Source organism: Mesoplodon densirostris, chromosome 8 (genome assembly GCF_025265405.1).
Source record: "Mesoplodon densirostris isolate mMesDen1 chromosome 8, mMesDen1 primary haplotype, whole genome shotgun sequence".
NCBI lineage: Eukaryota > Metazoa > Chordata > Mammalia > Artiodactyla > Ziphiidae > Mesoplodon > Mesoplodon densirostris.
Window position 1 is genome coordinate 34,977,976 of NC_082668.1, and position 20,543 is coordinate 34,998,518.

General features: G+C 40.6%; 1 protein-coding gene and 1 long non-coding RNA gene across 8 annotated transcripts in view; one reads left to right on the forward strand and one right to left on the reverse strand.

Moving 5' to 3' along the window:
- Positions 1-9,979: 9,979 nt before the first annotated feature.
- Positions 9,980-18,792, reverse strand: LOC132495425 (uncharacterized). 2 transcript variants are annotated; one of them, XR_009533238.1, is made up of 4 exons: positions 18,576-18,792; positions 17,046-17,152; positions 11,655-11,732; positions 9,980-10,320 (listed from the first exon to the last, which is right to left on the reverse strand). It is a non-coding gene; the product is annotated as an uncharacterized LOC132495425 (long non-coding RNA). The 2 variants fall into 2 exon arrangements; XR_009533239.1 differs by having other exon boundaries at positions 11,622-11,732.
- A 119-nt stretch (positions 18,793-18,911) lies between these two features.
- ALS2 (alsin Rho guanine nucleotide exchange factor ALS2) overlaps positions 18,912-20,543 on the forward strand; it is an 87,022-nt gene continuing 85,390 nt past the window's right edge. For 5 of the 6 annotated variants that reach the window (XM_060106039.1, XM_060106042.1, XM_060106043.1 and 2 more), the window contains exon 1: positions 18,926-19,393. The gene's annotated coding sequence lies outside the window, so the exon portion shown is untranslated. Of the gene's footprint in view, positions 19,394-20,543 lie in introns of all 6 variants that reach the window. The other variant, XM_060106041.1, reaches the window with a different exon arrangement.

A 20,543-nucleotide genomic window follows, 5' to 3' on the forward strand; every position in this document is an offset into this window, starting at 1 on the left:
CAGCTATGTTTAGTTGAGAGTTTGCACTTTTTCTAATCTTGCATTCTGTCTTTATTTGATTTAGCCAGATCATTAGGAATTTTGGTCTAATTATAACCTTTCTAGAATATGTAGATAATCATAAACATTCAACAGATATTAATATGAGAAATAATGTGAAGTCTGTGTCAGAAACATTAAAAATAATCTACCTACAGCCAATGGAGTGCAGCTGTAAAAAAAAAACAACTCTATGTAATGACATGCAGTGATCATCAATATATACTTTTAAGTGAAAAACAGACAAATATATTACAAAAAAAGAAAGTTACAGACTAATGTCACTGATGAACATAGACACAAAAATCCTCAACAAAATTCTAGTGAACAGAATCCAACAACACATTAAAAGGATCATACACCATGATCAAGTGGGATTTATCCCAGGGATGCAAGGATTCTTCAATATATGTAAACCAATCAATGTGATACACCATATTAACAAATTGAAGAATAAAACAATATGATCATCTCAATAGATGCAGAAAAAGCTTTTGACAAAATTCAACACCCATTTATGATAAAAAAACTCTCCAGAAAGTGGGCACAGAGGGAACCTACCTCAACATAATAAAGGCCATATATGACAAACCCACAGCAAACATCATTCTCAATGGTGAAAAACTGAAAACATTTCCTCTAAGATCAGGAACAAGACAAGGATGTCCACTCTTGCCACTCTTAACATAGTTTTGGAAGTCCTAGCCATGGCAATCAGAGAAGAAAAAGAAATAAAAGGAATACAAATTGGAGAAGAAGTAAAACTGTCACTATTTGCAGATGATATGATACTATACATAGAAAATCCTAAAGATGCCACCAGAAAACTATTAGAGCTAATCAATGAATTTGGTAAATTTGCAGGACACAAAATTAATGCACAGAAATCCCTTGCATTCATATACATTAACATTGAAAGATCAGAAAAGGAAATTAAGGAAACAATCCCATTCACCATTGCAAGAAAAAGAATAAAATACCTAGGAATAAACCTACCTAATGAGGTAAAGGACCTGTACTCAGAAAACTATAAGACACTAATGATAGGAATCAAAGATGATACAAATAGATGGAGAGATATACCATGGTCTTGGATTGGAAGAATCAATATTGTGAAAATGACTATACTACCCAAAGCAATCTACAGATTCAATGCAATCCCTATCAAACTACCAATGGCATTCTTCACAGAATTAGAACAAAAATTTTACAATTTGTATGGAAACACAAAAGACCGTGAATAGCAAAAACAATCTTGAGAAAAAAAAAACCTGGAGCTGGAGGAATCAGGCTCCTCAACTTCAAATTATACTACAAAGCTACAATAATCAAGACACTATGGTACTGGCACAAAGACAGAAATATAAATCAATGGTACAGGATAGAAAGCCCAGGGATAAACCCACGCACATATGGTCACCTAATCTATGATAAAGGAAGCAAGAATATACAATGGGGGAAAAGACAGTCTCTTTAATAAGTGGTGTTGGGAAAACTGGGCAACTACATGTAAAAGAATGAAATTAGAGCACTCCCTAACACCATACACAAAAATAAACTCAAAATGGATTAAAGACCTAAATGTATGACCAGACACTGTAAAACTCTTAGAGGAAAACATAGGAAAAACACTCTGACACAAATCACAGCAAGATCTTTTGACCCACCTCCTAGAGTAATGAAAATAAAAACAAAAATAAACAAATGGGACCTAATGAAACTTAAAAGCTTTTGCACAGCAAAGGAAACCATAAACAAGATGAAAGGACAACACTCAGAATGGGAGAAAATATTTGCAAATGAAGCAACTGAAAAAGGATTAATCTCCATAATATACAAACAGCTCATGCCCGTGTCCCCTGTATCGGCAGGCGGCCTCACAACCACTGCGCCACCAGGGAAGCCCCAAGGCTCATCTTAAATCAGTGGAGTCACGTCAAAAAGGACACGGGGGCTTCCCTGGTGGCACAGTGGTTGAGAGTCCGCCTGCCGATGCAGGGGACGCGGGTTTGTGCCCCGATCCGGGAGGATACCACATGCCGTGGAGCGGCTGGGCCCGTGAGCCATGGCCGCTGGGCCTGTGCGTCCGGAGCCTGTGCTCTGCAACGGGAGAGGCCGCAACAGTGAGAGGCCCACGTACTGCAAAAAAAAAAAAAAAAAAAAGGACACAGGAACCAACTTGAAAGGACTCCCATTTGCCTTAACATGGGACAATTTGAACACCAAAAAGAATAATGACTGCAATGGATTGAAACACACCAAATATGTAAAATCCATAACTTCATAGTGATTCTAAATAAAAATGACCACTTGGAGGTTTCTAGTGCAGCAATTCGTTACTCAGAATATTGATAAATAAAGGGGAAAAATCAAGTGTTTATTTTGTCTTTTCTATACAAATTATTTTTCCAGGGTTATCAAGTAGTTAATGAGGGGGAAATTCTTCTTCACGGAAGAATTCCAGCTAATAAGTACAGAAGAAACGACAGAAGTAGAAAATTCACTATTATGCAATCCCTAATGCAATAATACTTCTAAGCAACAATCATCAGTGGATGCTAAAGTGATTAGGTGAAGGACTGATAAGGAATTTTGCAATGAAGGGTCATGTTGACACCATCTGAGTCCTGTGATCAATTTTAGCCTCACTAAATTTGGGACATCCAGACAGTATGTGCCTCCTGATGTGATACAACAAAAATTGCACAGCATCACCTGTGAAGTATTTTTTTTTTAACTTTTTAATTTATATTGGAGTATAGCCGGTTAACAATGTTGTGATAGTTTCAGGTGCACAGCAAAGGGACTCAACCATACATACGCATGTATCCATTCTCCCCCAAACTCCCCTCCTATACAGGCTGCCACATGACATTAAGCAGAGTTCCCTGTGCTATACAGTAGGTCCTTGTTGGTTATCCATTTTAAATATAGCAGTGTATACATGTCGATCCCAAGCTTCCTGACTATCCCTTCCCCCAATCCTTCCCCCTGTAACTGTAAGTTCGTTCTCTAAGTCTGTGAGTCTGTTTCTGTTTTGTAAATAGGTTCATTCATATCATTTCTTTTTAGATTCCGCATATAAGGGATATCATGTGATATTTCTCTTTCTCTGTCTGACTTACACCTGAGAAGTATTTTTGACTAAGGAAAAAAGTTTAGCCCGAATCTAATTAAATATCTACATCTAAAACCAAATTACGAGAAATACAGAAGACAGAAAAGTTAAATAATACCACAAGGAAGCAAACAGCTAAATCAGAAAGGACAAATAAACTGATTTCTCTTAAAATATTGATGGCAAAAAAAAAAAAAAGAAACAGTCAAGAGACATGACAAACAAATGCAATATGTAGACCTTGTCTGGATCCTGATTTGAATAAACTGACTGTAAAACAATGTTTCTTTTTTTTCCCCCAGCTTTACTGAGGTATAATTGACAAAAAAATTTGCATATAATTAAGATGTACATGGTGATGTTTTGATATATGTATACATTGTGAAATGTCTACCACAAGCAAGCTAATTAACATATCAGTCCCTTCACAATTAACTTTTGTGTGTGGGAACAATTAAGATCTACTCAGCAAATTTCAAGTATACAATACAATATTGTTAACTATAGTCACCCTGCTGCACACTAGAGCTCCAGAATTTATTCATCCTGCATACCTGAAACTTTGTACCCTCTGACCAACATTTCCCCATTTCCCACTCCACAACCCCTGGTAACAACTGTAAAATGACATTTCTTAGACAAGTATGGACATTTAAATATTGTATTAGATGACCTTAAGAATTCATTTTCAATTTTGCACGATGATTATGTTTTTAAAACAATCTTATGGTTAAAGATGAATACTAGGGGGCTTCCCTGGTGGTGCAGTGGTTAAGAATCCGCCTGCCAATGCAGAGGACATGGGTTCGAGCCCTGGTCCCGGAAGATCCCACATGCCACAGAGCAACTAAGCCCATGCACCACAACTACTGAGCCTGCGCTCTACAGCCCACAAGCCACAACTACTGAAGCCCGTGAGCCTAGAGCCCATGCTCCATAACAAGAGAAACCACCGCAAAGAAGAGTAGTCCCTGCTCGGCGCGGCAACAAAGACCCAATGCAGCAAAAATAAATAAGTAAATAAGTGGATGAGTTAAAAAAAGAAAAATCTACCTTAAAAAAAAAAAGATGAATGCTAAAGTATTTGCAGGTGGAATGATTTAATTTCCTTGCTTTAAAATATTCCAGAAAAATAATGCTGGGGATAAAAAAACCAAAATTGATAAAAATGTTGATAATTGGTTAAGCTGAGTGATGGCTATATGGAGGTTCATTTTTGTTTAAGAATTTTCTAAACAAGAAAGTAGAATAAGAATAATAGTTTTGAAAGTACATTCACATGAAATCCATGTATTTTGATTATTTATTTATTTCCTTATATCCCTGCCTATTTCCAACAAGGCAGGGCAGGGGAGGCTTTAGATAAAAGTCAAGTAGTAATAGTAACAGCAACAGCTACCATGTCAGTGCCTGCTCTGTGCCAGACTTCATGCTGATCCTCCAACTCCATGACCATGAGAAGGTATCATTATTATCCCCACTTAATCACGAGGGAACTGAATCTTAGAGAGTTTAAGTAACTTTCCCAAGATTACTAAACTAGCAAATAGTAGAAGATAATAAAGCTGCTCAAAGACTACTAAACTCCCCAGATTTTATTTAATGAGGACATACTGATAATTGTATCTGCATAAAGAGCATAAAATCTCTCTGTTTGGTCTCATTATTTATTCATTATTAGGCTTACATTTAAATTAGTTATTATATTTAGGATAAGTCAGTAATAGGTAAGTGACTCTAGTTTGTTAATCACCAGGCATGTGACATCATCTTCGGTCCAAATACAAGCTAGAGTATGATTCTGAAATCCCATGCCTTCCTTCTTCCTGGAGTTCTTTAACTTGACACTTCCATATGCTGAGAGTGCTATCTGCTGACAGTAAGCAGAACTGCAAACACATGGCATCCGGGTCTCCTTTGCACCTTTACATGCATCTGTGGTCTTTATTTACATCATACTATTATTGCCTATTAGTGTGCTATTTGTTTACTTGTACTCAGTTTTCACAATGAAGCTGATGGTGTAAATCCTAGTGTTATATTTTACTTCTATTGCCTTCAAGAAAGAGTAAAATTCAAAACTGATGAGTTAATTAGGAAGTATGTGGAGCAAGATGGCCATATTTCCAAATTTCACAAGTTCTCGTTGATTTAAGAAGACAATTTTGGAGCCCTGGGAATTTCTGCTCAGAAATGCCAGATGCCCCAGTCACAATTTTCTAGACTGAAATTCTGTGCCCCTGACTCTGATACTAGGCTCCTCGCATCCTGGCCTTATGTGCTGTGAATCAAAACTGTGAACTACAGATAGAATGCTGAGGAATGCTGAGTGATTCCATATGTATAGGTCCATATCTTAAAACCACTGGAAAGCAATGACAGGTTAAAAAAGACATTTCACAAGCAGGTAAAGAAATCTAATTGCAAGGTGTTCCTGTGACAGAATGGCTTAGCCTATGAAAGTATAAAATTACACTGAACGCTATACCTAAAGAGGACCCTTTGTCTAAAACTTTAGGAATCCTTGGGATATCTGTAGACGCAGGGAAAATGGAAAGACGCTATTTCCCGTATAAGCAAAAAATAAAATTATGCTTCTACAGACTAGATGTTTTCTCTGTTGTTATTTGCATTTGTATGATTGTTTGTCTTAATTTCTTGAGTCTGAATGTATTAAGGGAAAATTCCAGAAATGACTTGAAGTGATGATTTGGTGCCCAATAAAATGGGGGACACCAATTTTATATTTTATTTTTGATTTTTAATATATTATGAAATAATACGATTTTTAAGAAGAGTGATTTCACGTTCTTTTTATAAAGAATAGATTTGTATTTATAGCATAAACAGGTTCCATGGTGAGGCAACTAGTCACATATTTAATCCAAGTCTTCTGGCTAAAGGTAGAAAACAAATGACAATAATAATAAGGCAAACACATGGTTTACTTGTATTTCCTCATAACTGTTCTGTAGTCAGAAGCATTAAACAATTTGCCCAAGGCCACACAAGAAAAAAGTGGTGGAACCAGGATTTAAACCAAAGCAGAAAAGCTCTGATGTCTATACCTTAAACCTACTTGACCATTTTCCTTCTTGATATAAATTAAGAGTTGGGAGATAATGTCATACCAAAGACTTACCACGCCTGTTCTTGGTCCTCTGTTCTTTCATTAGGCATTGCCACCTAATATGGCTACCATTTTTTGATCTGTTCTAACCAAGCACTTCATATATATATTATCTCATTTAATTCTGTGACATATTTATTCCCCCAATTTTAGATGAGAAAACTGAGGATTGCCCCACATTTTTTAGAGTATAAAGTGTCACAATTAGAATTTAAACTCACTGGTATTGATTCTAGGATCTGTGCTCTTAACCAGTCTCCACACAATGAGCACCCAGGTGCTATGAGCACCCTTTTCCCTGACACACAGTGGGTCCATTAACTCAGCACAGTGTTCTCTTGTACATGGACAGGAATTTTGTTTCTTGGTACCCAGAATGGTACTCTAAGCCATGTGAAAGAACTTCCTCTCTGACAGGAAACATGCATCCCTGAAAGCAGAGGCTGAAGTAAGTGTCTTCCTCCTGTGGTCTTCAGCACAATCTGCACCTCTTCCCAGTAGCCCCTAGCAGTCAGTTTACAGTGAGAACATAGTCCACTAAAGAAGTGCTCAGGCCGGTGACTAAAAATAATGCTACCGCTGTACAACTTGCCATTGTTAATTTCTGTGAAAAATGGACTAAAATGCTCCCATAATCTTTAACATTGTCCTAAGGTTTCTTGCTGTCAGAGTAAAATGGTCTAGCCCGAAAACCCATCCTTTTTCATGCTGAAGCGTAGCACTCTCCAGAGTACTAAAAGTATTATAGTAGTTTTAGAACTGTTTGAAACCGTCTCCTGCAATTTACTATTACTTTATAATATGTGTATATTGTGGGTCTGTAAATACAAACAAACACAACTTACAAAAACCTGACTTGTAAATTTCTTATACCCACAAACTGTGTGGCCCACACTGAGACTCCCTCTTCCCATCTCTGTTCAGGATGCCTGATCCCCATCTAGTCTTTCATTCCAGAAAGCAGCCAGCCTTGTACCGACAGCACCACTAGGTGGCCAGGATGGAGAACTGGCCAACTCGACTTTTCCTCCCTCCAAACGTCTTTTTTCCTCAAGACAATGCTCCAACCTCCTCCACCACACACTCACCTCAATTTTCTTTGGACGTTGCCACTCACAGCCACGGTGATTCCACTTCAGGCAATCTTTCTCCAATTTACATGTATCCGTTTTAAAAAATCTTTTTTTTTTTCCTTCTCCTCACCCAGTTACTTCATAAGTTTTTCTTAATCTTCCAACTTGCCTTTATCATATACATAAGCCTAGCAGTTACTAGGGCTGGGCAAACCAAACTTGGCTCCAAGGCTCTGAAATTTAGAGGATTTCACCACATTAAAAAAAAATTAAGTGTTTTTAAACCTGTACAAATCGATTAGGCCTCTTCCTCTCAGAAATACTGAGCCCTCCCCAGCTCCCAGTCCCCCAGAAGCCAGTTAGCTCCTGGCCAGGGCAGAGCCTTCAGTAACAGCTAGGGGAAAGCTGATGGGCTGGAGACCTAGAGTAAGAAAAGTATTTTAAAAAATTAAAAAGAAAGGGAGGGAGGGAAAGGTGGGGGTGGGGAGAGGGAGAGAGGGAAGAAGCAAAAAAAGGGGGGGAGAGGAAGACACAGAGACAGAGAGAGAAAAAGAAAGAAAGGAAGAAAATTTTAACCTGGGGAGACCCTTGTGCAGTTTCGTTTCTTTTTTTTGCGGTACGCGGGCCTCTCACTGCTGTGGCCTCTCCCGTTGTGGAGCACAGGCTCCGGACGCGCAGGCTCAGCGGCCATGGCTCATGGGCCCAGCCGCTCCGCGGCATGTGGGATCTTCCCAGACCCGGGCACAAACCCGTGTCCCCTGAATCGGCAGGCAGACTCTCAACCACTGCACCACCAAGGAAGCCCCGTGCCATTTCCTTTCTCATTGCTTCCCACCAGCCAGTGCCCGATTGGGGAAGAAGCGGGGGGCACCAAAAATGAACAAACCAACCAACCCTCAGTAATCAAAACAAATGAAAATGATAAATAATCTTGATGCAATATTTTTTGATGCAATATTTTTAAATATAAAATTTTTTTAATTAAAATAAAAATTAATGCAAAAAATCCATGATGAACAGAATACAGTATTAACATTTTAAACAAAGACAAGCTGTTGCTTGTTTATTTACCACCGCTCATCTCTGCACACACAGAGCAGTCATTTCCAATCAACCCCTGGCCCCTACAGCGTGGCTGCTGAGCCCCGCCCTTCCTCCCACACCCCAACCAGCTGTGAGTTTATGAGGGCTGATTGACAGGGGTGTGCAAGCAGATTGGCAATGTGGCATTTTATCCCTATCTATCTATTATCTATCTATCTATCTATGTTTTTCCAAATTATAGGGTTTTTATTAACTTTTTCTGATTGATTAAAAAATATGGGAGGATATTTAGATCCATGTAGGTATAAGGGCGCAGGTTTTTCCTGTTGCTCGGGTTCCAATATGGGGCACTGCTTCCCACTCTGGAAATCCAAAACTTTCATCCAACTTTTCTCCTTGACCCTTAAAACCTGCCTTTCTTTAACTACCAGCATTCATGAAAAATTATTCATTCAATACCAAGGTGTTTTCCCTTCTTGTTTTTTAAATTGTAAAATATTGCAGAAGTATTGATTTCAGGTATATATATATATATATATATATATATATATATATATATATATATATATATATATATACACATATACATAGGCCCCATGGCATGGCATGTGGGACCTTAGTTCCCCACCAGGGATCCAATCCACACCCCCTGCATTGGAAGCACAGAGTCTTAACCACTGGACCACCAGGGAAGTCCCTCAGTTATATATATACATATATATATATTTGTTTTAATTAATTAATTTGTTTTTGGCTGTGTTGGATCCTCGTTGCTGCGTGTGGGTTTTCTCCAGTTGCAGCGAGCAGGCTTCTCATTGTGGTGGCTTCTCTTGTTGTGGAGCACAGGCTCTAGGTGTGCGAGCTCCAGTAGTTGTGGCGCACGGGCTTCAGTAGCTGTGGCACGTGGCTCTAGAGTGCAGGCTCAGTAGTTGTGATGCACGGGCTTAGTTGCTCTGTGGCATGTGGGATCCTCCCGGACCAGGGCTCGAACCTGTGTCCTCTGCATTGGCAGGCGGACTCTTAACCACTGTGCCACTAGGGAAGTCCCACCTCAGTTATATTTTTAATTGCAAATGCACGTTATTTGAATGACATCATAAATCAAATAACATTTGTAGATTAGTCCAGGACTAATCCATTATTTACCTCACTGTTACTATGGGAAAACATGTTCTAAGTTTCAAAAAACTCATCTGCAAATAAATATTTGAGATGCTATTTTTTGTAGGCTGGGGGCTAAATGCTTTCTTTAAATATTTATAACAATTTACATGTTATATGTGTAATACACACCAAGGAAGGAGACCCTTTAGCCCAAACTACTGCTCTTTACTTTTAGGAAAAACAGTGACTTATAATGCCCAGCTTGAGATCAGAAAGCTAAGCTATGCCAGTAGAATGGGTTTCCTCAAAAAACTAAGGTAAGGAAAGAATAAGAGAGAGAAGTGTAACATTATTAGGCACATATTACATAACAATAACTCAGATCCAGAAGAATTTGTTTTTAAAGAAATTCAGGCAAGGTTTTATTTCATTTAAACATAGATATTTACTTTTTTATTAAAATATGCTTGCTCTAATGGTTACTTCTATGTCATAATATAGGATTTATTGATATATGTCTCAACATATCTCATACATCTATGTGCTTCCATTTAAAAAATAACAAGTTAGCATCTGCTTACCTACATCTGGTGGTCAGTCATTTAATCCACTATTTTTGTTATGAGGTGAGTAAAAGCATTTCTTTTTAAACCATTCCCCCAAATTACAATATGTCGTCAGCAGGTCTTTGCTCCTCATCTTGGTCATTATCTTCTTACATGAAGTTCAGCCACAGAGTAAAATGCTCCCAGATGTCAATGAGATTTGGGTGCCCCTTTTCTAAAATCTCAGCCATTTAGAATCTCAGCATCCTTTTTTAAAAACACAGGGGTAAGTTGTTTTAAACTACCTATTTAACTTGTGAGAGAAATGTAATCTAATTCAGTAAGAATAAAAAGTGTAACACGCACACACACACACAAATACACACAGCCTCTGTTTTAATGGTTAAGTAGAATAAAAAACACAGACTACAGCTTTACTTTGAAAGCCCAGGAGATGTTTCTGTGGTATACTTTTAAAATTCCTCTTTGATCATTTCTGATTAAACATCCTCACAGACCCTTGGTTACCTATGAAATCAAGTCTAAATTCCTGAAGCTTGGCTTCAGACAACCTGACTCTATCCTGCCTCACCCACCACTATTCCCCACTCATCCTCCTACTCGTCACTGTAGTCACACCAGTAGCTTCACTGTCCAACACACCTTCCCTGCTGTTCTGACTCAACCTTCATGTGTCTCTCCACTGACACGTTCTTCCCTCCCCTGTACCTATCCATCCTTCAAGTCCTGGCTGAGGTTCTATCTCTGCTGGAAACCTTTCCTTGCTTCTTTGATTCTCCCCACTCTGTACCCCCATCTCTTCCAAGGATGAGCTCCTGGATCACTGATTGTCTGAACACTCTAATAACTACTTTTAATGTTTTCCTAACAAGTTGAGAGAAACATTCTTTGAGGGAATGAACTATTTCTTATACTCCTTCCAGATTCCTATTAAATGGCTGTTAAATTAAATAACAGCATGTACATATGTGTATGAATGCACCCCTACACATATTCACATTCATACAGAGGATGGGAGCCTAAAATCAGCGTTCACTTATTGTTCATTCTGATCCTACTCTGAGGCATATCCCTGAACCCTGCCCTCCCATGGGTCTTATTCTCAGTTTCTAATACTGGCCTTCACTGCCTCTGTTACTTCTTTTCTGTCATCCTCTGTCATCCTCTTTTGGAACCCTACTTTTTAATCTTAGTCCTGAACTCTATATTCAACACATTGATCCAGTTGGAGTTGAAGTGGGGGATAAGACAGAGAACTTGGAGTTTGGAGATCCAGATTTGGAGACCTGGGTTTGAATCCCTCTGCCACTTAAGAGTAGTTAGATTAACTTGGACAAGTCAGTGGGCCTCAGTTTCTTCATCTGTATTTTAGGAATAATTACCTATCATGGGGTTGTTCTGAGGATAAAGCACACATGTGAAGCATTTTGCAAATTGTATATTACAAAATATATTATATTGCAATATTATTAAAATTAGTCCAACTATCATTACCTTCAGAGAGTGCATTACCACTAATCACCCCTCACACACATTCACACACTCACCCATGGATTGCCTCAGGGCAGGTAAACCATCACCTTCAATCCTTTTGCCCTTTGAGCCCAGAAGGATTCTTGTAGGACTTTCGCCAACAGAAACATTAGTCAACAGCCAATCTAAGAAAGAAATAGAAAATTTTATTCAAGCTAATCTGAGGATTATAACCTGGGAGACAGTCTTCCAGAAAGCTCTGAGGACTGTTCCACCCATTAGAGGGCAAAGTACAATTATACAAGTTTTTGAGACAAAGGGTTATATTATACATCAAATGACATATGTCAAATGACATATTATTGACAGTTTACACAATACAGATCTACATGTACGAAGTGAATAGTGGGTCATGGATCGTCATGGCCCCTTACAAGATTTAGAAGGAAGGTTATCTCCTAAGGAGTCGTGACCCTTGATGAGATTAAGAAGGAATGGTATCTCCTAAGGAGGTCTGGTTAATATAGATGCAAAATACACACTAAAGGGAAGTGAGGAGGCCCAAATGGGCAAAGAAAAATTTTATGTTTTAATTTTCCTCATCTTGCCATTAAATATGAATTTTATTTCATCATCTTTAAAGACAGGAAAGTGGGAGAATCATGCTTCAATTCCTCCCAGGGGGCAATCAATCAGAGAATAGGAATAAGGTCCTATGTCAGTCAGGGTAGCTGGCAGAAGAGGCAAGCACTTATGTCTATTTCAATGGACTGCATTTCAACAAATTGTTAAATTGCTAGATCTCAATAAACAATTTATTGAATAATTATTATGTTTAAGGCACTGTTGCTAGTCTCTAGAGAATTAAAAAATAAGAAAAATACTGTCTGGGACCTTAGAATCTAACAAGAGAGACATATAGGTTTGCAAATTAGTGTAATACATGCCATGCTAAAAGAGCTTATATTTATAACTAAATTCAACTCAGGTTGTGTGCTGACAGTATTGTCTACGACAATATTTAGAAAGACATGTTTGGATATCTTTTCTTTTTTTCCTTGCAAGGTCAGTTTCTTTCCAATGGGAAATCTGGGTTTGCTCTCATATCAACTATCTGTTTTTTTAATGCTTGGGTTTTGGGTCTCTGTTCTATACCTTAACATCACAGTCCCCTCCAACTACTACCCCAGTTTTCTATTCCACTTCACAGCAAAACTTCTTGAAGGAGATGTCCCGGCTACCTCACCTCCTATTCTTTCTTAAACTCACCTCCAGTAAAGCCTCTTTGTCTATTGCTCCATGGAACCTGCTCTTGTCAATGTCTACTGAAAGAAAAATACACAGAGTAAAAGTTGTGAGTTAAGTTTTATTCAGGGAACTTACTGAGGACAATAGCCTGGGAGACAGCCTCTCAGAAAGTTCTGAGGAACTCCTCTGAAGAGGTAAGGGAGGAGCCAGGATATACATATGAACTTTTTTTTGTTTTTTTTTCCTGTACGCGGGCCTCTCACTGCTGTGGCCTCTCCCGTTGCGGAGCACAGGCTCCGGACGCGCAGGCTCAGCGGCCATAGCTCACGGGCCCAGCCGCTCCGCGGCATGTGGGATCCTCCTGGACCGGGGCACGAACCCCTGTCCCCTGCATCAGCAGGCGGACTCTCAACCACTGGCCCACCAGGGAAGCCCCATACGAACTTTTTTAACTGGGAAAAACGTGTAGTCAAGCATCAAAAGATTACTGCTAATCACAAAGAACAGATAACTGAAGTTAATGATTTTAGTGCTTTTCTGTGTATGGGAATAAGCAAGAATCTGGGGTCATTTGAAAATTTTCCTTAGATATGCATCTTAATTATCTAAGGGCCAGTATATCCAAGGCCCGGAATGTTTCCTGTTTTCCTCCATCCTGAATTTCCCTCAGGGTGCACTGTCAGTGGGCAACTGCAGTGGCTAATGGCTTGATTCCTGTAGAATTGGAATGGCAGGCAACATTTCTTTTCTTCACACCAAGTCACCAGAGATTCCACCTTATCAGATCACTTCTCATACCTTATCTCACTTTACCATTTAGCAGCATTCAACACCGTTTATCATGCCATCCTTCCTGAAAGTCTCTTTGATTTCTGGGAAGTGGGCACTTTCCTAGTTTTCCCCCCTACCTCTCTGGGACTCCTTTGCAATCATCCTTCCTGGCTCCTCCTCCTCTGCTCAACTTCCAACCTTGGGAAACTCAGTACTTAGTCCCAGCCTTATCTACACCTTCCTATCAACACTTTCTTCCCAGGTAAGTTCATCTAGTCCCTTTAGCTCTGAATGGCACCTATGTGCAAATGACTCAAATCTCTATCTCCAGACCTGACTTCTCCCTAGAACCCTAACTTCCAACTTGATATTTCCACTTGGATGCCAAAAATGTATCCCAAAGTCAATATGCCAAAAACAGACCTCTTGAACCATGCCAAATGCTTCTCCTTAGTCTTCTCCAGTTTAGAAAACAGAATGCCCATGAATCACTTGCTCAGGAAAAAACCCAGGCAGGATACGAATCAAAATTATGTCTAATCCATCACTAAATCATGACAATTCTACTCTCAAATCTACCTAATTCTCAATTTGTACTGCTATCACCCTAGTCCAAGTCATCATCATCGCTCATTTGGCCTAATGAAATACCTTCTCCTTAGTCTCCCTGCTTCAATTCTTACTCTCCTGTAAACTATTCAGTCAGAATGAAATTTAAAAATATTAATATTACTAAATCTCAACCCTTGAGTAAACTTCTTTTTAATATTCTGTGTAATGAAATTGGAGGTATACATAAAGTACTAGGCAGAATGAACTTTCAAAAATATAAATATAATCAGGTCACTTCCCCACTTAAAACTGTCTGATGATTCCTCTTGCATTTAGAATAAAAAACAAACTCATATCCTGGCCTACCAACCCTCACATGATCACTACAACTTCACGTTCTACCACTCTTCCCTCTGTGCTAGATACTTTTGCCTTCTTTCTATTTCTCAAACACAAGTAAGTTCTCCTCTCAAAGAACCTAGCAGGATTCTGGGCTAGATCCTCCCTATCTTCTTAATCTCTAAATAGAGTTTGGGCCTCAGGCTGCTTATCTTTTCCGTGGACAACTTCCTAAATTTTATCTCTAGCCCTGATCTTTCTTCTCAACACAAGACTTATATATGCGATTGTCTACTTGGCATTTCCATTCAGATGCTTACTAGCAATATAATCTATAACATGTTCAAATATGAATACTTGGTACTTCCTCCCTATATCCCCAGACATACTTTTTTCCCCAGTCTTTTCCATCTCAGTAAACAACAGTGCATTTTTACCAATAACTCAGGCCTTAATTCTTCTTTTTGCCTCAATTGCTCATTTCTAATCCATGAGCGAATACTGTAGGCTCCACTTTCGAAATACATCAGGAATCCAACTCCTTTTCACCTTCTCCTCCACTGCCATCCTAGGCCAGGCCATCGTAATTATTTGCCTTGGCCCTCCTGTGTCTGCAGGCTCTGCATCCACCGATTCAACCAACAACAAATTGAAAATATTTGAAAAAAAAATTCCAGAAAGTTTCAAGAAGAAAAACTTGAATTTGCTGTTCCAGGCAACCATTTATATAATGTTTACATTGTATGAGGTATTGTAAGTAATCTAGAGGTGATTTAAAGTATACAGGAGGATGTGCATAGGTTATACGCAAATACTACACCGTTTTCTATAAGGGACTTGAGTGTCTGCAGATTTTGGTATCCACAGGGGTCCTGCAACCAACCCCCCATGGGTACTGAGGGACAACTGTACTGCAATAGCCTCTTTCAGCTCTCCCTGCTTCCGCTCTTAAACTCCTACACTACGATCACTCTCCACAGAGCAGAAGAATCATCCCTTTAAAACAGAAGCCAGATTACAACACCCTCTGCTCAAAGCCCCAATGGTTGCTCTTATCATTCAGATAAACCTAAAGTCCTTTCCATCCTTTGCATGGCCCAGAGGATCTGCTCCTACTACCAGATCATTGTCTACCTGATCTTATCTCTTACCTTTCAACCTCTTCTCATTTAACTCTAGCCTCATTCAGCCTCTTTCAATCTCTTCTCATTCAGCTCTAGCCACACTGCCCTCCTAGGCTTCACAGTTACTTATTCCCTTTGCCTGGAGTGTCAGATAGTCACATGGCTTGTGCCCTCACTTCCTTTTAGATCTCTGTTCAGATGTCTTCTTGGAAAAGGGGCTTGCCCTGCACACCTTACATGAAATTGCACTCTTCCGTGTCTATTTCCTTACATTTCTTTATTGTTCATACAAAATAACAACATTTATATAGCACTTATATGCCGGGTAGCATTCTAAGCACTTTATATTTAGTCCTCATATCACCCTATAAAGTAGCTGACTTTGAGATCCCTGCTTTATGGATGAAGAAACAGCAGTACATAGAGGTTAAATAACTTGTGCCAAGGTCATTAAGCTAGTAAGTGCTAGAGCTGAGATCTGAACCCAGGCTGTGCTTTTAGCTGCTATACTATTTTGCTTCTTTGTAGCCCTAGTCACTGCCGTATTTGTTTACCTCTCACTCTTCCCACTTGTCTCAGTTATTGCTGCATAACCAACCATCCCCCAAACTTAGAGGCTCAGAGCAACAAGTTACTATTTCTTGAGAATGTGGGTCAGGAATTCAGGCAGGGCTTAACTAGGCTGCTACACTCACCTTGATGTCAGCTGGTGTCACTCACTCAGCTGCATTCAGCCAGTAACTGGGCTGGCTTGGAAGGTCCCAGAAGACTGGCACCTTAATGCTCTTCCATGTGGCCTATCTCTTCATATTGTCTTTTATCAATCTATAGTATAGTTGGAGCATGGCAGGCAGCTGGCTTCTCAGACGGGGATGTGGAAGCTGCCAGTTCTTTCTAAGGCCTTGATTCAGAAGTATCAGAACTTCATTTCTGTCACGTTTTATTAGTTGGGAAAACGACCATAGGCTAGCCCATATTCAGGGGAAAAGGCTATAGACTTCATGTCTTGATGTCAAGAGTGGCATTTCTATACATGAAGGGGAACTGATGGTGGCCATCGCTGGAGACTATCTTCCACACCACCAGAGTGCAAGTTCCATGAGAGGAGGCACTCTTATCTGTTTTGCTAATTGTTGTGTCTCTCTAGTGCTTAGAACAGTGCCTGGCACATAATAAGTGTGTAATAAATATTTATTTAGTCCATGTATATAAGGGACAAGTGAAAGAAAGAGTCTGAAAATGTAAAGGAAAGGTCTGAGAAGTAGGAGAAAACCCAGAAGGAATGCATCCCAGAAAACAAGGAGGAAAAGAGGGAAAGGAAGATAAGAATGAAAATTGTACCTTTTTTTTAGATTTAAAAGCTTTAAAAATAAGTTTAAAAAAGCATATTCAAACTATATTTGTAAAGTTACAAGTTCAAACAGTGCAATATGGCATAGAGTGAAAAGTGAGTTTTTTTCCTACCTTTGTTCCCAATTTTCCTCCCCAGTGTCAGTCACTTTAATGCATCCTGTCAGAGCCAAGATATGAATATACAAAGACAAGGATATATATCCTCTCTCTTTCTCTTCCTGTGAAAAGACATACATAACATGTAACTGGTAGAATACAATTCACATGATTCAGCATCTAGCATTTCTTCTCTTAACCTAATTTCCAGATCATTCCACATCAATACATACAGAGCATTCTTCTTTTAAATGGTTGCATAGAATGGTTCCATCCTTAGAATGTATCATTAGCTTTCAAAATTAGAAGGTGATTACTGGTTTCAGTAGACCTGAAAAAGCAGAGACTGCAGATTGGGAGGAGGAAGATTGGGAGGTCAGAAAGTAAAAGAAAGGAGGACAAAGGAAAAAGAAATTAAAGATGGAAATGCAGGAACAGGCTCATGTCCTTAGCAGTAAGAGTAACAAGAGACAGGGAGGTTGAAAATACACAAAAGAGAAGCGATAAGTAAAGGAGCAAGCCTCTAAGTGGATTGGAAGGGATTAACCTTGAGAGGCCAGAACACTTTTAAGGAGAAAGAGGGCGAAGGAAAGGAAGGCTGGGGCTGCAGGTAGGCTTTGTGATAGCGGCTGCTGGGAGTTAACGAAATTCATCCCTGGGCGGGGTGTGTGTGTGTGTGTGTGTGTCTCATTTTCCTTAGAAATGTAGGAGGCAAAGTTTATTTTTTAAAATTTTTACCAAAGAGGGTGGGTGGGTAGAGTTCAATAAGAAGTTAGGAGAGTGTACAGGTTGGGAAGAACAGGGGATAGGGATAGGAGAAATTCTGAATAGCAATGTGTTAAGGACAATTTGGGGCTTAACAAGATTGCCTGGCCACATGGTAGTCCTGACTGAAGCTGGACACCCTTGGTCTGCAGTGGTACCAATCCTCAGGGTTATGTTTTTTCCAGCACTGGTGCAAGAGTGTACAAGGTTGGTTGAACTGTTGTAGACTAACGGTTTTGCAGGTGATGGAGGATCAAGGAGGCAATCGAGTTGAGGATGTTGGTGAACTTAACAGACCATTTATGCACAGGAGTTTCAGACCCTGACTGCACATATTTCGCTGATGGTCTGAATACAGGTTTACAGGTCCAGCGATGGCACACTGCCCAGCAGTAGAGTTTGCACCCACTGTCATGAGTGGCGGCTCGGGAAAATCTTCACGAGGGGACTTAGGGGGCGCGAGCTGAGTCGTGGTGGGGCTGTGACTGCAACAAGCAGACAGTCGTGAAACTGTGTGCTGAGCAAACAAACTGGCGTTACTCAGATTGTATACGGGAGAGCTCAGCGGGGATCACAGGAGAGGCCAACTCATTCCCTCCTACCACACTCCATCCTTCGGGGTTGCAACGAAGTAGTAAAAAGTGCGGATACTAGCGCCAATCCCAGCCGCCTGGCGATGACGTCATTCTCGGGGGAGGAAGTGACTACCATTAGGGTACAGTCTATAGAAGCAGTCTGAAGACATTTTAGCCTTTTCACTGTCAAGAGTAGCGAACTTACCCTTCGGACTACAGCAGTCTGGGGTAGCAGCAAAATGACTGCAGCTCCCAACCACTCTCCTCACCATCTGTTACCATGGAACCGCTCGGGTAGTTAGGCCCTGGCGACGCCACGTTACGTCATTGCCCAAATGCTTTTTAGGAGTCGTGACTCTGCCTGGTCCTAAGGGAAAGGCAGTACCTCGGGAACGTTGCCCGCGGTGTCTAACGCCCCCTTAGTAATTTTGATCCCTACCAGACTCCGTTGGCATCTAACCCCACCTACGTCGGGAGTGATCGGCCTTCACACTCGCCCGCCGCCCAGCCCCTGCCCAGAAGCCCCGCCCCCCGTGAATCAGCTGATCTCACGGGCCCGCGGGACTGCCAGGCTCGCGCCGGATGCAGACCGGGGTGCTGTAGCGGGAGCGGCAGGTGAGCGAGCGCGGGTCCTGGGTTGACCCGTGGCTTCGGAGGGCTGATCGGCCGGGGCCTCCAGCGTGCGGGAGGCCGGGGTCCTGGAGAAAGGGGGAGGCGCAGGCCGAGGCCCGGGAGCGCGCTGCGGAGACCCACGGAGACGGCGCCCGCGTCTTCCCAAGCCAGCGTCCGACCAACAGACCTGCCTGTCGAGGAGCACCCCACGGCTCCAGGTTCTCCCAGTCGACCCGGTTCCTCCTCCCCAGACCGGGCGCCACTGCAGAGATCTCAGGGTCGTGAAATTCCTTCGCGCCCTCCTTCCCGCCTCCCCCCACGCTGCCTTCCACCAATTCATTCAGGAGGATTTATTGAATGCCCGCTCTAGGCGCCGACCAGATAAACCGGGGTCCCTGGCGGCGAACCTTGGTGAGTGTCCCAGGTGGGTTTGTTCCTAGATGCAGATCACGGTGGAGGGTGAACCGAGGGTTTTGCTGGCTTGAAAAGGCGGTTGTGGAAAAAGAAAATGACTTTGATATTAAGCATTAGTAGTTTAGCCTTAGTCCTTTGTCGTGTCAAGTTATCCAGCAGAGGGTGGTTAAGTTCTTTTGAGAAGTGAAGATAGGAACAGAATAACATAGGGGCTGTCGTAAGGAAATGGTCCTGACGGTGGTGTTGGTCCTCTGTGTAATAGGGCTACTTTGGAGACAGACAAGTGTAGGTTCGCCGAAGTGTTGTACTGCTTAGGTCTTTGTTGATGAGGGAAGAGCAAAAGCACACGGGCTGAAGTGGCTTATCCAAGTAGAGTATTCTCTTTTTGGTTTAGAATGGAAAAGGAAATCACCGTTGAACACAAACGCAGACCCTTAGTCTGTTGCCTTTTGGATTTGTTGGTGGCTGTAAATGTTCTTTAAAAGGCTTTAAAGAATAAAATTAAGAATTTAAGGAGTGAAAAATTTGCTCTTGCAGTAGATTACAGTATTTTAATCTTGATGATACAAGCATAGTGGTGAGGTGCTTTAGACCTGAGCATACCTGGAGTCACATACACTTACATCTTTGAGTTTGGGCAAGTTACTTATCTGCCTCCATTTCCTTATCTCTGAATCGGGTATAAAAGTACCTTCCTCATAATGGTACCTTTACATGTAATGGTTCATGTATCATATTTTTTTGTAGTGCTTGGCACTGTATGTAGATATTCAATACATATTAGCCATTTTTATAAGTCATTTCCTTTTCCACTACATCATGATCCACTGACTCACTGTTTTCTAAATGATGTGAAAGAGAACTGAATACTTTTTTAGAAAAGAACTATAGTTTACTTTTTAAAATCAAGGGATAGTTTACAGATAGGTTTATGATATAGGGGTATATTTAGAGAAAATATAATTTCAGGTTGGTCTGTAGCAACTTTGGTGTTCCATTAGAACCTTTTAATGTGGAAAATGCTGATGGAATCTATACCTAGTTTGAATTTATTACTTAGTTTCCAAACTATGACTAGTATTGGCAGACTTAAGATTCATAGCTATAGCAAGAAATGTTAAAAGCTGTTTCACAATATTAAAATTTG